This window comes from Myotis nattereri, assembly GCF_964212035.1.
Source record: "Myotis nattereri genome assembly, chromosome: 7".
Taxonomy (NCBI): Eukaryota; Metazoa; Chordata; class Mammalia; order Chiroptera; family Vespertilionidae; genus Myotis; species Myotis nattereri.
The window spans coordinates 76,210,594-76,216,302 of NC_138082.1; the positions used below are offsets into that span (position 1 = coordinate 76,210,594).

At 44.1% G+C, this 5,709-nt stretch overlaps 1 pseudogene across 1 annotated transcript; it reads left to right on the plus strand.

Annotated features, from left to right (window-relative positions):
• The first annotated feature begins 4,428 nt into the window (after positions 1-4,428).
• LOC308522602 (CCR4-NOT transcription complex subunit 9-like) lies at positions 4,429-5,328 on the plus strand (annotated as a pseudogene). Its single transcript has one exon. The product of its transcript is annotated as a CCR4-NOT transcription complex subunit 9-like (transcript).
• Positions 5,329-5,709: the final 381 nt, after the last annotated feature.

The following is a 5,709-nucleotide window of genomic DNA, read 5'->3' on the forward strand; positions in this document are numbered from 1 at the left end:
CTGACCACCAGGGGGAACTCCTGCATTGAGTCTCTGCCTCCTGGTGGTCAGTGTGTGTCATAGTGACCAGTCATTCCCTGTCGTTCTGCTGTTAAGGTCAATTTGCATATTATCCTTTTATTACACTAATTGAGGCCTGGTGCACGGGTGGGGGCCAATGGTTTGCCCTGAAGGGTTCCTGGATCAGGGTGGGGGTCCTGCTGGGGTGCCTGGCCAGCCTTGGTGAGGGGCTCATGGCTGTTTGCAGGCCGCCCAAACCCCCTTCAGAGTGGGGGTCCCCACTGGGGTACCTGGCCAGCCTTGGTGAGGGGCTCATGGCTGTTTTCAGGCTGCCCAAACCCCCTTCAGGGTGGGGGCCCCACTGGAGTGCCTGGCAAGCCTTGGTGAGGGGTTGATGGCTGTTTTCAGGCTGCACAAACCCCCTTCAGGGTGGGGGTCCCCACTGGGGTTCCTGGCCAGCCTGGGTGAGGGGCTGATGGCTCTTTTCAGACTGACCAAGTCCCCTGGCGACTGAAGCTCCCAGGCTTTCATTTTGTTGTTGTTGTTTTCTTATTCGCTCCAGCTTCGTGGCAATGGCACCTGGGAGCAGGTATCTGGGGTTTATTTACCTTCTGTAATTGAAACTGTGTTTCTTTGAGTGTAGCTTAGAGCAGGCCGCAGCAGGTGGGGAACCTTGGCTTCCTCCATCACTGGAGCAAGCAAGCCTCCTGCTCGCTCCAGCTCTGGGGCTGCCAGCCGCCATCTTTGTTGGCAGTTAATTTGCCTATCTTGCTGATTAGCCAATGGGAGGCGTAGCGAAGGTATGGTCAATTACCATGTTTTTCTATTATGAGGTAAGATTCTTTATTTGTTCCACTGCTTTATGGCATACCATGTATTTTTTCACAGTATGATCTCCTTCATGAAATGCTTTAAAAAAAGCCTCTCATTTCTTTACCAACTAAATGTTGATATGCTAGAAGGACTTGGCTTCTCTCTCTCTCTATTTTATTGATTTCAGAGAAAGGAAGAGAGTAGTAGAGCGAGATAGAAACATCAATGATGAGAGAGAATCTTCCATTTGCTGCTTCCTCCACACCCCACACTAGGGATCAAGCCCTCACCCAGGCATGTACCCTGATCAGGAATCAAACCATGACATCCTAGTTCATGGGTAGATGCTCTACCACTGAGCAACACCAGCCTGATGAACTTGACTCCTCTCTAAGAAAGAGTCCCACTTGCCCACAGGCTGTGCCCAATGCTTTACCCAGAACTCAATAATTGTTCCTTGTTATTCATTTATATAAATGGCCTATATATTTAGCATCCAGAAAAATCAGACAAAACTGTTTGAAAAGAAAACATTTGTACAAGAAACTCTCTTAAGAATATAAATATAGACACACACACACACACACACACACACACACACACTTCCTGACTTATAATAGGATTACAAATCAAGTTTTAAAAAGTTATAGTAAAAATGCATTGAATACTACAAGCTATAGTATCAATTGTTTACCCTTCTAATCGCATGCATCACCACATAGTATCATACCACAGACTGCCAGCCCAGGAAAAGGTTAAAATTCAAAATTTGGTGTATGGTTTCCACACCATAGTAAAGTTAAAAAATTATCTCTTAAAATTGTAAGTCATTCCCCAGCTCGTTTGGCTCAGTAGGTCGAGTGTAGGCCTGCGAACTGAAGGGTCCTGGGTTCGATTAAGGTCAAAGGGCACATCCACTCTTGTGCTGTTGGGCTGAATTATCTCTACCTAAATCCTCACTTCTTGTAGGAGACAGTGTTGCCAAAGCAGAGTGGCCAAGCTGGGAACTATTCAGGGCATTGTGTTAGCTCCTGTGTTTGAGAGACAGAGAATGCACTTCTGAAATGGAATGGGAACAATAACCAGGTTAATTAAGGAGAGCTCTACTAAAGAATCTGAGGAAGAAATGATTCTCAAAGCTACTCTTCACAAATACTGGCATATTACACCCTCAAATATTTGTGAGAACACTGTATTTACATTGCATATAAATACATACTCTCTCACCAGAAACATTGCTTTCAATTTCACTTTGAGGAAGCATCTTATTTTGTTACTCCTACAAAATTACTCTTTTTATAACTTTCAAACCAATTTCTTACATTTAAATATATATATAATATTACATATGATAAGATAATAGCATTAATTAATTTATTTATTGAAAAGATCTCTGCAGAGTGCCAGGCACTCATTAGGAATTGCTGATTCTCTTGAAATGATGCAACCTCTACTTTCAAGGAGTTTACTTTGATGAGGAAGACAAACAGGTAAAGAGGTTTTACAATATGGCCTGTTAAGTGCTCTGATAATATTCTGGACAGTTTTGTGATTCATTTCATTTTAGTTTGTTATGCCCTCTATTCAGTTTCCACATAGTAGCAATAGACTTACCTGAATATTAAGGACAGATGGATTGATATATAATGTTGGTTAGAAACCTTCTGATTAGAATAAACCATTATTGGAGAGGCTGGGACTTGCCCCATTGGATGCCACTAGGGACATTTGATCATGCCTATGACGCTGTCATAATGTTTCTACTCGAAAGTAAAAGTAAAATTGGAGTGAACAGAAATGGTGATGCAAGATGGGTAAAGCACAGTGTAATCAAGATGCTTTTCAAGTCTCACTAGGTTAACAATGGAACTGGAGAGATTGGGGAATGTATCTGAAGTAAAGCAAACGTGACTTGCTGATGGAGTACCTGTGGAAAATGAGGGTAATGGGAAATCAAGATGTACATTTACAGCAATGAAATCATGCAAGTTACTGAGCTATTAAAGACTAAGGAAGAAATGGATTCAGGGAAACAAAAATTAATAGATCTTTTAGAAATATAAAAAGTTAGGAAAGGCTATAAAATATGAAATGCAAATGCCAAATAGGTTTGGAAATAAACACATCTGAAGAACAAAGAACAAAGCTGGATGTGTGTTATTTGGGAGTCGACATGAGATAGTCATGGGGCCACTCAAGATCTGGATCCCCTGCTATGTTTAGGAATGTCCTCACATTTCAAATCTGAATGGGAATCAGATATCACCTCCCAATAAAAAACCTGGCAATACCAGATTCTTGCATTCCCAGCCTGCCTTATAGCTATTAGGTTTTCTAATCAGATAGACCCATTCTAGACTTTAATCCAGAAAGTCAAAACTCAATGGAGCAGGGATTAAGTGAAACACATTCTGGCAAGAGTGCCAACAGCAGAAAGACCCATGCCCACTTTCTAGAAGTAATAGCAGCTAAGAAGCACTTCTCAGGGTCAAGGGTATGAGGGGTGCCAGGCTTTAGTGTGGAAAAACTGGCCAAAAGCTCAAAAAATAAATTTCAAAACACATTATATAGTCTATTATCTTTGCTTTTTTCTACAATGTAAAAAATTCTAACAAAAACTCCAAGAAAAAAAAAATCTGCTACATTGAGGTCACATTACAACTTATATGATTTATTCTATAAGGACTGAATTAGTCACTATATTTATAAAGATAAACAATGAAAGTAATGCCACCTTTTTTAAGCTTTAGGAGTTAATTCTTTTTATATATTCAAGGGAAACAGGTTTTTTAAAAAAATATTTTTTTATTTTTTACAGAGAGGAAGGGAGAGGGATAGAGAGCTAGAAACATTGATGAGAGAGAAGCATTGACCAGCTGCCTCCTGCACGCCCCCCACAGGGGATGTGCCTGCAACCAAGGTGCATGCCCTTGACCGGAATCGAACCCGGGACCCTTCAGTCCCCAGGCTGACGCTCTATCCAGTGAGCCAAATCGGCTAGGGCTAAAGCCACTTTTATAAAAAAAAAAAATTGTTTTAATAGAATGGGGGATGGAGGAGAGTAGGGCAGTGGAGAATAGAGAGCAACTGCTAATGAATACTGGGTTTCTTTTTAGAGTGATGAAAAATTTCTAAAATTACATCATGATGATGATCCCACAACTCTGAGTATATCAAAACCCACAAAATTGTAAAAATGATTAAGTTCTATAGTATATGAATTATATCTCAATTACACTGTTAAGAAATATATTGTGGACTACTTGTCCTCCCGGGACTTTTTCCCCGCCCTTCACTGGCCTCCGGAGTAGGGTGGGAGTTCACGCCCCTCTCTCGGGGTACCTCCCAGGGGATGCGGGGACAAGTAGGTGGCAGATGTCCTTAAGGTCCTGAACCTTAAGAGGCAAAGGACATACTTTGCTGAGAGTTAGGAGGTGGGAATAAGTTGTTCAGAAGGGGTCAGGGGTGAAAGGTCATAGGGCTGCGAAGGGGCAGAGCGAGCCAAAGGCGGATGGCGGCCTGGGCGGTTCATCATCTTTGGCGGCTTCAGTGGTGCAGTGGGGACGTGGGTCGGGAGCCTTTGGCGGTGGGCGTAGGGCGGCTGCCACTCCCAACATGCACAGTCTGGCGACGGCTGCGCCTGTGCCTACTGCACTGGCTCAAGTAGGTAGAGAAAAAATCTATCAGTGGATCAATGAGCTGTCCAGTCCTGAAACAAGGGAAAATGCTTTGCTGGAGCTAAGTAAGAAGCGAGAATCTGTTCCTGACCTTGCACCCATGCTGTGGCATTCGTTTGGTACTATTGCAGCACTTGTACAGGAAAGCGTAAATATTTATCCATCTATCAACCCACCCACCTTAACAGCACACCAATCTAACAGAGTTTGCAATGCTCTGGCATTACTGCAGTGTGTGGCATCACACCCAGAAACCAGGTCAGCATTTCTTGCAGCACACATTCCACTTTTTTTGTACCCCTTTTGACACACTGTCAGCAAAACGCGTCCCTTTGAATATCTTCGGCTAACCAGTCTTGGAGTTATTGGGGCTCTGGTGAAAACAGACGAGCAGGAAGTAATCAATTTTTTATTGGCAACAGAAATTATCCCTTTGTGTTTACGCATTATGGAATCTGGAAGTGAACTTTCTAAAACAGTTGCCACATTCATCGTTCAGAAGATCCTCTTAGATGACTCCGGTTTAGCTTATATATGTCAGACATATGAGCGTTTCTCCCATGTGGCCATGATCTTGGGTAAGATGGTCCTGCAGCTATCCAAAGAACCTTCCGCCCGTCTGCTGAAGCATGTAGTAAGATGTTACCTTCGACTCTCAGATAATCCCAGGGCACGTGAAGCACTCAGGCAGTGCCTCCCTGACCAACTGAAGGACACAACCTTTGCCCAGGTGCTAAAAGATGACACCACCACGAAACGCTGGCTTGCACAGCTGGTGAAGAACCTGCAAGAAGGCCAGGTCACTGATCCCCGGGGTATCCCCCTCCCCCCTCAGTAATCCTCTCCTGTCCCCTCCCACTACTCCCACAAGTTGGGAAGGGAGGGAGAACCTTCGAAGAAAACAGCTCAGGTTTTATTGCCGACTGGGAATAGACAACCTCAATGCTGAACTGCACTGGAGAAAAAGGGCAAGGTACTCCAGCTGAGGTATACGAGCTGCCATCTCAGGCTGCTTTGAGGACATGGGCTTCCTCTGCTACTCCCAGAAAATGGGCTCCTGACAGAAGTCTGCCACCACAGCCCCAGGAGGCAGTCAGCACCAGCAAATGCTGTATTTGCAGCATGCCCAAGATCCTTCGCCCCCACCTCTACTTAGCCACTGGCAGGGAGAGGAGATGATGGTGATAGCAGCGGCACTCTAGGCATGGGAACGCCTGGG